Source organism: Molossus molossus, unplaced genomic scaffold, assembly GCF_014108415.1.
Source record: "Molossus molossus isolate mMolMol1 unplaced genomic scaffold, mMolMol1.p scaffold_m16_p_1, whole genome shotgun sequence".
Taxonomy (NCBI): domain Eukaryota; kingdom Metazoa; phylum Chordata; class Mammalia; order Chiroptera; family Molossidae; genus Molossus; species Molossus molossus.
In genome coordinates, this window is record NW_023425344.1 from 103,347,701 (window position 1) to 103,362,506 (window position 14,806).

A 14,806-nucleotide genomic window follows, 5' to 3' on the forward strand; every position below is an offset into this window, starting at 1 on the left:
CTCTCCAGCCACCTCTGTAAACTGAAGTCTCTGATCTTTCACTTACCAGTTGCAGGGACAAGGTATTTAACCTTATTGCATCATGGCTCCTTCATTTGCAAAATGAGAATAACGTGGCCCATTTTGAGGACGGTGGTGGTGACTAAATGCATGTGTAGCACTTGGCATGCAGTAAGTGCTCAATCAAAACTAGTGGTGATAATAACCATGACTAGAAAACAAAGAACGGTGTAGAGGCCCAGGCACTGCTGCTAATATGATATGAAAATTGCAGCCTCACAATGGAAATGGCTTAACCCTCTGGGTCTAATTCCTCCCAAAATTTCCACAAAATTGGAAAATTTGAGCTGGCTGTTCTCTGAGGTAACTGTCATCTCTCACATTCTGTTGTATTCAAAGAGCAGCAACAAGCTGAAAGGGTAGACCTCTCATCAGGGACTTGAATACTGTTGTGTGGGGACAGAGGAAAAGAAAGAACTGGGAGAAAAGGTAATACAGCTCTCTGAGCTGAGCTTGGCTCTTCCCTGACCACATCTGAAATAGAAGTCCACATCCCTTCTCCAGCTCCAACCAACAACTCCATCTATTTGTGCCGCATTCATCTGCTCTAGTTAGGCATTCACATCACCAAGTAGTAACCTAGTGAGGGGATATAAAAAGAGCTTAGCTAGAAACCAGAAAAGCAGATTCTACCTGTTGCTCCCAATACCAACTGAGTGGAGGTGACAACTCCTCTGTACCCCAGCTTCCTCTCTACAAAATAGGAATGAGAATAGCTACTGTTAAATAACAAAAATTCGACTGAGCAATCTTGAAGACATGCATCATTGGCTTTATTCAGTGATTCATGAACAGGGCAGCATCCCACCTAGCAGGTAGAGAAGAGCTCTAAGGAGCTGTTCAATGGAAGGCAGAAGGAGACAGGGACAAGAAATGAGTGGATTATCTTATCTTTGGGATTAGCGGTGGGAGGGAAGAGGTCTATCAGATGGATTACCTCACTACACCTGACCAGGAAATTCCAGATTGTCTAGTTGAAAGTCACATTTCTGGGAGAGGCTGGAAGTGCAATTAGGTTACTGTATAGAGCAAGAGCAGAACAAATTTTAGACACCTTGGACAATCCACTTTGGAGTTACTGTCACCCATGACAGTTATGTCAAGTGCTATGTCAAGACTGAGGTAATGGGTTGTATCAGGAACACCCTTAGGAGGGGACCGGAACCACACATCTGAACACTTCCATAAGGTCTCCATCTAGACTCCAGTATGAGTGGGACCTCCATCTCCTATGGGCTATAAGAACTCAGAGCTGCTGCCGCCAGTGCTGGAACTTGGCTGCACCACAATCATGCTCAGAGCCCTGCCAGACTTCCATCCACAGGATGCTGCCATCACGACAGCCACCTGGCTTGAGACTGATGCCCATCTCTCCACCTGAGTGCACTGCCAGTGATGGGGACTTCACAACCGATGCCCGCTCTGCTCACTTCTGTTGCTTAAGCTGCCCCTCTGTGTGCGACTCCATTGGTTATTGAGGAGGTCTCCCTAATAAACCTGGCACTGGGGAAAGACACAAACGTTGTGAGCGATGCCCATCAGGGATGCTCCCTTGCTCAGGACAGTTACATAGTAAATCTTGCTTTACTGATGTGGGGCTGAGCATAAGTGACTCCACTTGGGATCCATTGTCTTTTTTTTTCTTTAACACTACCTTCAACATACTTCTGAGCAGTCTTGGGAAGGTAAATGATTTCGACTTAATAAAATGAACTTTAGGACCCTTGGAATATCTGAGGAAAAGAAAATGGAGACACTCTGAATCAATCTCAGACAGACTTTTAATGACCAGAAAGGTACACAATTCCATTTAAATGAGATCTTCTATTTTTAAAAAGACCATTGTAAAACTAAAGGTGCCCTCAGAAAGTGGGCAGTTGTAATGCCAATGAATAGAACTGAAAGATCAGCATGGATGCTTTACAATAACAGTGTAATGTGTAAGCATCATGGACAGTCCTTCCCAGAGCTTCAAATCCATTCCAGGGTCCCCCTGGCTCCCTTGTCATAGCCAGCACTCTTGTCCACAGCAGTCTAAAGAATGTATTACTGGTAAATTTACATACATTATCAAGAATACAAAATGGTCCTATTATTATGTAAGCAGCTTCAGTTTAAACAGACTGTCAGTCAGCTGCCTCCAGGCTTGAGAGCGTCTAATTTGTTGGCAGATAGAACATTCCAACCTGCTTTTTCCTGCCATGTTTTTGATAAACATTATCATAAGCCAGGTGCCTTTTTGAGCTGTCACCTTGTCTCGGGCACCCGCCTTATCCATCAAGTGGAGTACCTAGTAAGAATTGGGAACATTATTTCAGCAGCTAATTCACCAAGCTAAATAAACATGTAAATTTATTTTCAGTTCAACTTTCCACTACTTTTTCCAGCTGCTAATAGAGGGAGCAGAATCAGTAATGTGTTATGAATGGATGATGTGCGAGGTTATGTCTTAATGAAAAACACATGTCCATGGAGATTTTTACAGCCAACAATTATGAGAACTCTGACCATTTTAAAACATCTACAGCATATCCCCAAAAGTGCTATATTGTATCTAATAATTCTGAGAGAGTATTTATAAATATAAAACATTGTGTTTTTCTTAGAAGGAGATGTTTTAAATGGATCTATAATCAGAGCTAAATACTCTTGAGAATCTTAGGATGCCTCCCCTAGCAGCCCCGTGTGAATCTCAGCACCTGACCATGACCTCATCTCCCTTAAATGCCCCAAACCAGGACATTCTCCCAGAGGATGAACTGAGTGTCCTGTGTAAATACTTCTCAACTTTCTTTATTTCAAAATGAATGGGAATGAGAACAGAGTCTATAAGTTTGGACTTACTAGACTGTTAAGAGGAATTTGGGGCTTTCAATCTACCTAATCATCCCCTTCCTCCTAACTGCAATCCAAATTTAAATCATGTGAACTATTGCATTATGCTTAAGACAACGAGTTTTCACTCTGAGAAAAACGAGCTCTGTGAAATGAGAACAACTCCCCAGAAAGGATGAGAGAGAAATCAAGGAATCAGCTACGCTGAAGTCCAGCGTCAATGTCTACACCATTATACCAACAAGATGGCTTTCTGTGAACAGAACCTGAATAAATTTGGGTGGAGGGTTCTGTTAAATGGTTAGGGGTTAACACTACCCACCCACCCACCCAATGTGGGGCTGAATGTGACAGGACCCTGCTTCAGAAGATAACTCCTCCCTTTCATGACAAGCTCCGAACTGAGTGCAGACTCATACTGAACATTGGGACAAGCAGAAAGTAAACACGATGATGTGGAAAGAAGAGCAAAGGTGGAGAGATTCCTGTGAAGGCAGAAGCCAAGTGTCATTCCTTGGGCAGCAGGGTTGGACAGCCAGCACTCACACACACAACATACTGGCAAGGAGGCACAGGGTGGACAGTTTGGCAGATATTCAAAGTTCTCTGGTTCTGTAGGTCCCTGCCAACTTATGTGCTGAGGAAGAATTGTGTTAATTAATAAGAAATGTGTGTGAAGGAAAAGAATTATCACACAGTAAATTCCCCTCTGCTCTGAAGCCAGCAGAGTCTGGTCTCCTGTGGGGTTGGGTGGGGGACAGAACCTTAGGAATAGAGTGCAGTTCCACGTGACACTCTCTGGGCTGACTTCCTTGCCCTCTTCATCGGCCAGATGACCTGAACTGACCGATCATTCACTGCCTCCATCCACAGAAGCTTGTGGAATATCTAAAATGTTCCATATGTCATGTTCCAGGCCTGGTCCTAGACCCTAGAGCTGCAGAAACAGGAGTGGGGCCCAGTGCTTGGCCTCAGTTTTGCTGGAGAGGACACGATCCTGCCTGTGAGTAACTGAGAAAATGAGACCTGCCCTGATGGCAGCAGGAATATGTAGAGGCTTCTCCGGGAAAAGGATCTGCCTACACATCCTTCTCTGGTGGAAATGGAATGTCCTCCAGCCACAGGTGACAGGATCCAAGCTAGACAGAAGACCCATGAGGAGCTAAGAGATTCTTTGTCTTGAGAATTTGACTCATAATCCTGAGACATGATCCCAGGCTCTGTACTTAGAAATCCAAGAAGCTGGGGCTGGAACAGCCTTTCCTACCTCCTGCACCTTGATAAGCAGGCAGATAATGCCAGGCTATGGAAAAAGAGCAGATAGAATCAAATATCCAGAAGGAAGAAGAGAAAAGAGATTACCTTCATGTCCCTGAAGAGACAGGGGAGCAACTCCAGGTTCTGACTTGTTCAGCCCCAGTGGAACCGGGATATACTTCCTACAGTGAGGTCCTTCGGCTTAGGCTGGATTGAGTGAGCCAACAGGCCCCTTAAATGAACCAAAGCTGACAGCGCTGTGGGGGTGGGGAGAGGAGAGCTGCTCACACCTGTGAGCAGGTGTGCAGGGCCAGGAGGTTGGACACTGATCTGTCAACCTTGCAATTTCATTCCATTCATCTCAACGAACAGTCCTGGAGGGCCTCCCACATGGGCCTCTGGCATCCCCTCCTCCCTGCCTTGGGCACAGAGGCTCTCTCCGCTGCCCAGCGTGGAGGGCACAAAGTGTGGCTGAGGAACATTTTTTAAAAATCCTTGTTATAAAACATGGCTCTTATTACCTTGGCCTCATTTAGTACAGTTTCCAACTACTGTCACTTTTATTTTCCCTAAAGAGCCTTGGGAATGCCACCTGGTGGCAGCTCCCCGAGCAGTGAATCAGCTCACGGAGATCAGTCCCTCTGCGGGTTCTAAGAGCTGTTCTTCTGGACACTCGGCTGGCACTCCAGGTGACGCTGCCTTAGGAGGGCTCGGAAGCTGCTTTTAAATCTTGAATGGTTTTCCATTTGTCATCTATTTATCTTGTCCTCACAGTAGTAAACTCCTTGAGAGCAAGGACTATATATTGTTTTGTTTTGTTTTTAAGCCTTAATATGTGATCACCTTGATGCGAGAATAAGTCCTTCATGAACAAATGACAACAGGGTCCTGTCAGTGCTCATCAGCTCGTCAGAACATGGAGAGAGAAAGACATCTCTAGACTTCAGCTGGCCCGTGCTTTTGCCCACAAGCCCCTCCTGCGGTCACCCCAGGGCAGGACTGAACTTTAAGGCCAGCTTCTGAGCACCGGAAGAGAGACCGCAGGGCTCAAAGAGACCAACCCACATTTCAGAAGAGGAAACTAAGGCCTGGGAAGTTTCACCTCTCCGATCATCTGGCTAGTAAGTGGCATTATCCCTTCCTACTGGCCCCCGCGGCCTTCATTACGTAGGTGGCTCCCTTTGCTCCCTTTATGATGAAGAGGTGGAAGCCAGTCTGAAGGTGACCTTCCTCTGCTTCTTTTTGGAAGCTGTGGGGAGCCTGGCTGCTGATATGCCTCCTGCCCATGCCTTCAGGTGCTCACTAGCCTGGCCCGCTCCAAGCTGGCCTAGCTCCTGGTCACAGGGTCCAGCCGAGCCCTGACCTGAGATAACGGCACAGGATTTCTCAAGGCTTTTCTGATTTAAACTCCTTTCCTCCACATCTCCCCTCATCTCGCCCTCTAAGAAAACAGCCCCAAGATTCATAAAACAAGGGGAGCTCGCTTCACTGCAGCTTCCAAGCCGTACCTGGTAAGAGTTTGTTCTGGCTCCCTGACAGCGACCATTCACACACCACAGCTTAAAAGCCAGCTCCTGGGGGAGGGTGTCCCAGAACCAATTGTTCTACCCAAGTCCAACCTCAGAAAAGGCACATTACGCAAAGCAGGTGCAGGACAAACAGTTTGTCAGGAGGTTAGTTACCTCTGTTCGTGGAAATTTTTGCCAGCGTCTATGCAAAGGACGTCGTGTGTTAACCCGTGGGAAATTCCTGTGAGGGAGGTTTGCGCCACATTTCATACCAAAGCCCCTCTCAGGAAGCAAGGCTCAGAAGAGAGTCAGGGAATGAGGCACCCTGGGGGTGTTTGTGGAGGAAGAGGTGGTTCTGCCTTTGCTCTAGAGCAGTGGTTCTCAACCTGTGGGTCGCGACCCCTTTGGAGGTCGAACGACCCTTTCACAGGGGTCGCCTGAGACCATCGGAAAACACATATTTCTGATGGTCTTAGGAACAGAGACACCCTCCTCTATCCGTCCCTAGGCGGGTCCGCCCACATGCAGATACGCCCACACACAACATGAGGAACTGGATTAAAGGGTCGCGGCATCAGGAAGGTTGAGAACCACTGCTCTAGAGAATCACACAATCTCTCTGTCCCTCCTCCCCACACTGTGAGACACTGTCCTTTTCATTGTCTCTCTCGGCAGTGAAAGTGAGTCCTTTTCTGAGTGCTCAGTGCCAGCGGAACCCACCTCTGCAGGGCTGCACCGCCAGCAGTCAGTGCCCTTTGGGTACAAACATAGGCTCCCAGGACACTGAGCAGAGGCCTGGGCTTCCACCCCACACCCCTTCTCCAGGGTGTTTCCCCATTAGCTTCCTCTCCACTAGCCCCTCGCAGAGCTGTGGCGTCTTTGGGAACAACCAACCAGACTCACATCCTGCGGGTCAGTTGCTGCTTCCCATGTCTTTTCTCCCACAAACCTGTGCATCCCCTTAGGACATAGCCTGGCCTTCTTGTTGGCCCATATTGTGGGCTGATCAAACATGCTGAATAAATGAATGGACGAATGAGTGACGGAACTCTCACACAGGCTCTTATAAACTCAGATTCAGGTGAAAATTATCACTAGAGCCAAGTGACACTACTTCAGAATATTTGCATTCTGAAAGCTTTTCACTAACCTCAAAAGGAATTGGAGAATTTTAAGCACCAGGTAGTTTGGAGGGAGAGCAGTTTGGGGAAAATTCAGTGACACATCACGGGCAGAAGAACAAGGGGATCCCTCAAGCCCAGGGCATGTATGATAAGGTGGCACATTATCTGTAGAGAATATAAAAGCAATAAAAAAGCTGACAAAAATCAGTTTGCTTTTATCATTACTTTTATTATAAAATTGCATTAATAATTTTAAACAATGTCATTGGTAAAATACCCCTCCCCTAAAAAAATATTTAACTGGTTTAAGTTTTAAGCAATTGCTACAGTTTATTGTTAATATTAATATGTGTGTTATATGATCACATTTTTATAACTTAGTCTTTAATACACATTATATTCTATATAGAATTTATTTAATTGGCCTCTGTAATGCAGACTCAGTTACACGTGTTCCTTTGGAGGGTAAGTTCCTCCCAGTTCAGAATCTCTTGTGTTTGCTTTGGGTGCAGTTTATGTCTGCAATCTCCAAGGTACTACATGTTCTTGCATTTAAATAGTATGTTATAAATAAACAGTGATAGCACAGTGATTGCGAAGATGGACTTGAATTTCAATCATGTTGCTCTATGTGACAAGTTGGAGGGAACTCTTTTGTATTTAATATTTAAATTTTAAAACTGTGAAACAGTAAGAACTATGAGATATAATTTTTTGTAGGTGCAAACTTTAATTCATACATGAAATATTTTACTGAATTTTAATAATGTCTTTTAATATACGATTCAATTTATTAATTTTAATTGATAATTGCTTTGAAGTTAAACAATGAATTCTAGAAAAACTTAACATTAGTGATAGTATTTCATAGCTGCTTACATTATACTTTTTGCAGATCTTTTCATTTTATTTATTTATTTATTTTTTGGTACTGTAATATTTTTTTTCAGGCTTTGTTTATTTACTTCACTGGCCTGTATATATAAACAAAGTTCAAGAAAAAAGAAATTTTATGATATTACTTTTCCAGGCATTATTATTATTCTTTTAATTTTACAAATGTTAAAAATAGTTTTGTTGTATAGATAAGGCAGTTGTTAAAATATGATCCACTCCAAATGTTGCTGGGAAAATCCAAGGAACTAAAATAATCCCCTTAAGCAATGCTCCCTCTCCAGACCACCTCTGACCTGACCATCTTGTTTTACATTTTCACCTTCTTCATAACATCTCTCACTATCTGAAATTCTCCTCTCCTTGTCTTCCCCCTGGTCTTCCTCCTCCTTTTCTCTCTCTCTCACCTCCAACTAGAATATGACCTCAGGAGAACAGACAAACTGTGTTTGTCTTTGTACTGTATGCACAAGGTGCTTGAAGAACACTTTTTGGATTAATTGATTCATTAAACAACCTATATCTAAGGCAGATTTCTATTCCAGTCTAAAATGCTGACCTTCATGGTACTTGGAATCAGAGTAGGTAGACCTTTCCCTGTAGGCTGCCAGTGTTATCCTTTAATTAAGTCAGTATTTTTGGTCAGTGGTGCTTATGATAACTGAAGTCGAGTTGCTAAGGGCAACGTACCTTTGCTTTTTCGTCTTCATCTTCTCCCCTCAAAAAGAGTACAAAAAAGATTTTTTTAAAGTTCATGTGTGGAAAGTCCCCAGAGGAAGAAAAATGTCCCCAAAGTAATTATTAAGATCTAGTTCAACAATGTGAACAATTTGTTCAACAGACACATTAGCGAGTTTTAAAGGTGTTTGCTTCTCAGTCATTTTTACAGTTTATTATAGGGTTCTTGGGAGGGAAAGAATCTTCAAGATATAAATACATAAAAAGACAAGCTCTGTGATTTACTATCCAAGCTGTTTGGGAGACTAGGAAGGACCATGGGTAGCTGATCACAGCACTCTTAAGGTGAGGTTGACAGCAAGACACTAGGTTTGACAATCATTGATTACTTGCTCTCCCACATGCCTGCGTTCAACCTCCAGTTCTTACAGATTATAACTCCAAACTCTTTCTCAACTCTAAGACTTCCTATATGTCTATTAATCAACAGAGTTTTGGTTTACCTGACTTCAATATTATCCCCAGTCCCCCAATCCATTCTACCCAAAGCCATGCCCTTCAGTGTTTACAACGCTCCAAAGCTCCTCTTTGCCTAGAAAGGCAGGTTCAAGCACCTTAATGAGCCATAAAAATGTTCTCAAGGATAGCACTGCCTATTTCTTGTTCCCTCTTCATACAATTAATGAACTAATAAACCCAGCTCTTGTAGTTCCCTGAACACTTAATGAGCTTTCTCACCTCTGTGTCTATGTATAGGTCGACTTTATGCTCATAATGTCTGTACTCAACCCTCTATTATCTGGCTGATTCCCACTCTCCTTTTAAATCAATTTAAGTGTCCCTTCCTCCTTGGAAACCTTCCTCACACAGTCAGAATTAGGTTCTGCCCTTCTGTATTCCCAGACTCCTGTCATTCTCTGAATGTTGTCCAATTGTAATTATGTGCATAAGGATTCATTAACCTTATTAGACTGGAATTCCTATAGTCAGAAACTATATCTTATTCATCTTTATCTTAGTGCCTAGAACAGTATCTGGCACATAGTTAGTATTTAATGAGTGTTTGTTGAAGAAATTAATTGAGTAAATGAATATGTGAAGGACAAAATAGTGTTTTCAACTTAAGTGTATATTCCTGGAAAAAATCTAAAGGTAAAGTTATATTTTAGTGCTTTAACGTAAAAACAAAATCATAGGAGCATGAGATCTCCCTGGTCATTCTGGGGAAAGTTGGCCCAACAGCAAGTCCAACACCTCCTAGCCCGGCTTTCTCAAGTCCCAGAAAGGGGCTGCTTGCCCCAATTTGTGCATGGAAGATGTTTTCCTCCAGGGTTGCTTATTTAGCATTTTTCATGGGCACTGAAATAAGTTACTTTTCACTAGGTCTGCTTGTACCTAAGTTCAGAGCAGATGAGACACAATGAGCTGGAGATGGTACACGCTTGTTTTGGGATTTCCTGAAATCATAGTCTTGATCTGCAAGCTTCTAGGAATATCTATGTAGATCCTTGACATTAACATTATCTGTTTCTGGGGAGAACTATTTCAACCTACACACATCTCATGTCCTCCTTCAGTTCCATTAGCTGCCTACCTGCTACCTCTACACTTACTTGACTCTGAGAGGTTCTCAGGTTAAAAACATATATTTTGACAAAGTTTCCCAGTTCTTCTAATGTCTCAGCATCACCCTGCCAAACACAACCCGCCTGGACAGCTGACCTTTCATTCTATCCTTCCATTCATGAAGTTCTCAGGTCAGAGCGTGGCAGCAAAACTTTTCCAGGACTGGACACCTTAATTTTTCTCTTCTCATGGCCCAGCCCCAGCACTTCTGTCATATTTCCCTAAGAGAACAGTGAGAATTAGAAAAACTTAATATTGTAGATTTTTGGAAAGGACATAATCAGATACTGGAAGAAATGTGAATTAGAGAATTCCGGATGAATGAGAACAGGCTGGTCTTCGGAGGTTGCATAACCCAAAAAAGGGTTTTCCCTGGCCAGGACCATGCCAAAAATATGCCTTGTAGCACCAGGCCTGCAACCATGTGGTAAGGCCACACTTTTAATCCTTAATGCAGGTCCCCAAAGTCAGGGTTGGGGGGACAGAGAATAGTGATAGTAACTACCACCTGTGTGCTCCTTTAATAAGGTTGGGATTAGAAGAAAATTATGCAAACAGTGTAATAGAGCAAAGCTCTTGTAGACAGACATTGCCCTCACATCTTCCCTAGTGTTTCTAAATGTCTATACACTCAGCTAGCAAGATGTTTCAAGAATTTCCCAGACCTCTTGTATAAAACAAACAACAACAACAACAAAAGGAACTTTTATTTGCTAGTCATTCATTCATTTGACAAACACTTACTGAGTGCCCTCCATATGTCAAGTGCCTGACTAAGAGACTGTGTCCCTTTTGTTTACTACTATATTCTCAACACAGTGAAGCACCTGGCATACTCCACAGAATGTCCAAATAAATGTAAATGAATATCGGTTTCTAGCATGACAGCTTGAGGAGTTCTCCATACCTTTTGCCCAGTGAAATCTGTGAAAATTATTTTTTCAAGTCATTCAAAGCCCCTGGGAATGGTCTTAAAGGCATACAGTAAGTGAGGGAATGTCTATGCAAGGAAATCTATAAAAACTCCTAAGAAAAGGGAGTCTGCAGTATTTGAGCCAAGGCTACTCCTTTCCTGTCCCCTCCCAGTTCAGCAAGGCAGGGACTCTGCTCCATACTGCGGAGCCAAGAGCACAGGGCTTCCTCTCCCCCAGCTCCAAGTGGAGGGCTTTTGTCCTAGAGGATCAGGACATCAGCAATTCTTCTATCTCAACTCCCTGTTGCTGAGGGCAAGTTGTAGGCAAGGGCAGTGGAGAGGTGGGAGCTCCCTTAAGCAACTATTTGTGGAAGGTAGGCTTTACTTTCGGTGCAGTGCTTCTGAGATTACTGGGTCCTCCATTACTGCCAGCCTGGCTTGTAAGGCAGTGGTTCCTGCAAGCAGAGGCACGCTAAGAACACCTCAGGCGAATGCCCCCAACTCCTCTCAGCCCCCCTCATCCCATCTACTCAGTGTTCAACTCCTAAAGTTGGGGGATCCCACTCACAAAAAAAGGGGTGCCATTGTTCCCACTCCCAGCTCCAGATCCCTGGCTCAGAGATTTTGTCTAGGGAGACAAACATGTCATAAAACAGATAGCTCCTAATCTCTTCCCAAAGGAACTAGCTTCATTTGAAACAGAGTGTAGAGAATTTTAAGCCTAAGGGAGCTCTCAAAAACAGTGGATGTTGTGGTTGGGGGGAATGAGGAGGATGTCTGTAGACTTAGTAAAGATAGAGGCTAAACTGGAGGCTGACTAATTTTCTGAAGAGCGCTGAGGAAGAGATGTGGGCGGACTCCTCCTAGTGTCGGAACAAATACTGAACAGTGACACAGGCACTTTTCCTTCAAGGGAGCCTGAATGTAATTGGATGTTTCTATGGAGCAATTTAAGTCTCTAGGATATTGTGGAAAACAATAAGGCAATTAATCAGCCAGCAACAGTGGAGTCTAACAGCTGGGAGTGGTCAGGGAAAGAGAAGACTAAAGTCCTACTCAACCCACTGTCACCCCAGAGTGACCGTGGGCATACCCAGCTGTGCTTCCCTGAGGTACAACATCAGAAGCTTTACATTGTGTTTATGTTTTGGTTGGAAGGGAAATAGGTAGGTAGAGGTAGGAGGGAGGGGAGTGAAACCTCTGAAATGATCCAACCGGTCACTAAACACTAAACAAGCAAATAATAATAACAAGCCTTGGAGTAGGGGAGGGAGGGAGTATGTCTAGTTTCCAACAAAAAAATTAAAAGACATGCAAAGAAATAGGAAAGTATGACCCAACTACTGGACAGACAATGGAAACAGCCTGTGAGAGCAAACAGATAGAATTAACAGAAAAAGACTTCAAAGTTGCCATAAAAAATTTGTTGAAAGAACAAAAGGAAACTATGAATTAAAAAAATTTTTTTTTCAAAAGCCCTGGCCAGTTTTGCTCAGTGGTTAGAGTGTCAACCCGTGAACCAAAGAGTCAGGGTTTCGATTCTGGTCAAGGGCATGTACCTCGGTTGCGGTTCGTCCCCAGTCCAGGTTGTGGGAGACGACCAGTCGCTGTGTCTCTCTCTCTCATGTTGATGTTTCTCTCTCGTCTGTCTCTCTCATGTTGATGTTTCTCTCTCTCTCTCTCTCTCTCTCTCTCTCTTTCTCTCTCTTTCTCGCTCTCTGTCCCCCTCCATTCCTCCCACTCTATCTGAAAACAAATAGAAAAATAACCTCGGGTAAGAATTTTTTTTAAAAAATGTTTTTATAAAAGAAGAAGAAAGGTATGATGATAATGTCATCAGACAGAGAATATCAATAGAGAGACATCAAATAATATGTGAATGAATGAATGAATGAGTGAATATAGAATTTTTGCAGCAGGCTCACCTATAATATTTTCAGAGACCAGGATAAAAGTAAAAATGGAGGACTGCCTACCATATGTCTAAATACATAAAATTTAAATCAGGTTGTCTTACATTGACTGCCTAAGAGTGATGCTATAAGAAGCAACAATGTCTTCTCTGTCTGTCTTCCATCCTCTTGGCAGCTGCAAAACTGCAACCACGCATCAGTGCACTCCATCTACGTTGGCCAGGCTGATGTGCAGATTGGCAATGCCTGCTGGGAGCTCTACTGCCTGGAACAGGACGTCCAGCCCAATGGCCAGATGTGAAGTGACAAGACCATTCCTGGGCAGATGGCTCCTTCAACACCTCCAATGAGACAGTCACTGGCAAGCATGGGTTTTGTAGACCCGAAACCCAGTCATTGATGAAGTTTGTGCTGGTACCTACCGCCTGCTCTTCCACCCTGAGCAGCTCATCACAGGCAAGGAAGATGCTGCCAGTAACTATGCCCATGGGCACTACATCATTGGCAAGGAGATCTTTGACCTTGTCTTGGTCTGAATTCAGAAACCGGCTAATGCACAGGTCTTCGGAGCTTCTTGTTTTGCCATAGCTTTGATGGGAGAACTGGTTCTGGGTTCACCCCCCTGCTGATGATCATCTCTCTGTTGATTATGGCAAGAAGTCCAAGCTGGAGCTCTCCATTTACCCAGGTGTTCAAAGCTGTAGTTGAGCCCTACAGCTCTATCCTCACCACCCACACCACCCTGAAGCACTATGATTGTGCCTTCATGGTTGACAATAAGGCCATCTACAACATCTGTCGTAGAAACCTCAATATTAAGTGCCCAACCTATACTAATCTGAATAGGCTGATAGGTCAAATTGTGTCCTCCATCACTGCCTCCCTCAGGTTTGATGGAGCCATAAATATTGCTCTGATAGAATTCCAGACCAACCTGTGTCCCCACATCCCCTCCCTCTGGCCACATATGCCCCTGTCATCTCCGCTGAGAAAGCCTACCATGAACAGCTTTCTGTGGCAGAGATCACCAATGTGTGCTTTGAGCCAGCCAACCAGATGGTGAAAATGTGGTCCTCGCCACTGTAAATACATGACTTGCTGCCTGTTGTACGAAGGTGACATGGTCCCCAAAGAGGTCATTGCTGCTATTGCCACCATTAAGACCAAGCATACCATTCAGTCTGTGGACTGGAGCCCCACTGGCTCCAAAGTTGGCATTAAGTACCAGCCTCCCACTGCGGTACCTGGTGGAGACCTGGCCAAAGTACAGCGAGTGCATAGTGAACACCGCAGCTACTGCTGAGGCCTGGGCTCACCTGGCCCACAGCTTTGACCTGAGGTACGCCAAGTGTGCCTTCGTCCACCGGTCCAGGGTGAGGGCATGGAGGAAGGAGAGTTTTCTGAGGCCTGCGAGGACATGGCTGCCCTTGAGAAGGATTATGAGGAGGTTGGTGTGGATTCTGTTGAAGGAGAGGGTGAGGAAGAAGGAGAGTAATACTAAAGTTAAAATGTCACAATGGTGCCGCTTCTACAGGAAGCTTATTCTATTTTAAACATTGAAAAGTTGTGGTCTGATCAGTTAATTTGTACGTAGCAGTGTGTACTCTCATATGCAATTACTGTCCTACGCTTTATTTTTTTGTTTGTTTTTGTTTTTGGTACGTGCCCCTAGCAAAAACCAAACTCTCTGATCCACAGGCCAATGCTCCAACTGCTGAGCCAAACCGGCCAGGGCCTGGTCTATGCTTTAAAATGATACAGACCCAACCTGTCCATTTCTCTGATGGGTTAACAAACTGTTTAAAAATGTTTTATCCTCACTCTTTGAAAATTGTACTCAATAATGACTTAGATACTTGAGATATAATGTGAATAATGCAGCACCAAATCCAAGATCTATCTCCCAACCTTCTCCAGGAGCTGCTTCTGGACACTGGAGGCACATCCAGCCTCAGACCCAGGAAAGAGGCCTGTGCAAGCCCTGGAGGTGGGCTCAGA

At 44.1% G+C, this 14,806-nt stretch overlaps 1 pseudogene; it reads left to right on the forward strand.

The window, feature by feature from the left end:
• The window catches only part of LOC118634479, a 79,634-nt pseudogene extending 65,299 nt beyond the window's left edge, over positions 1–14,335 (forward strand).
• The last annotated feature ends 471 nt before the right edge of the window (positions 14,336–14,806 follow it).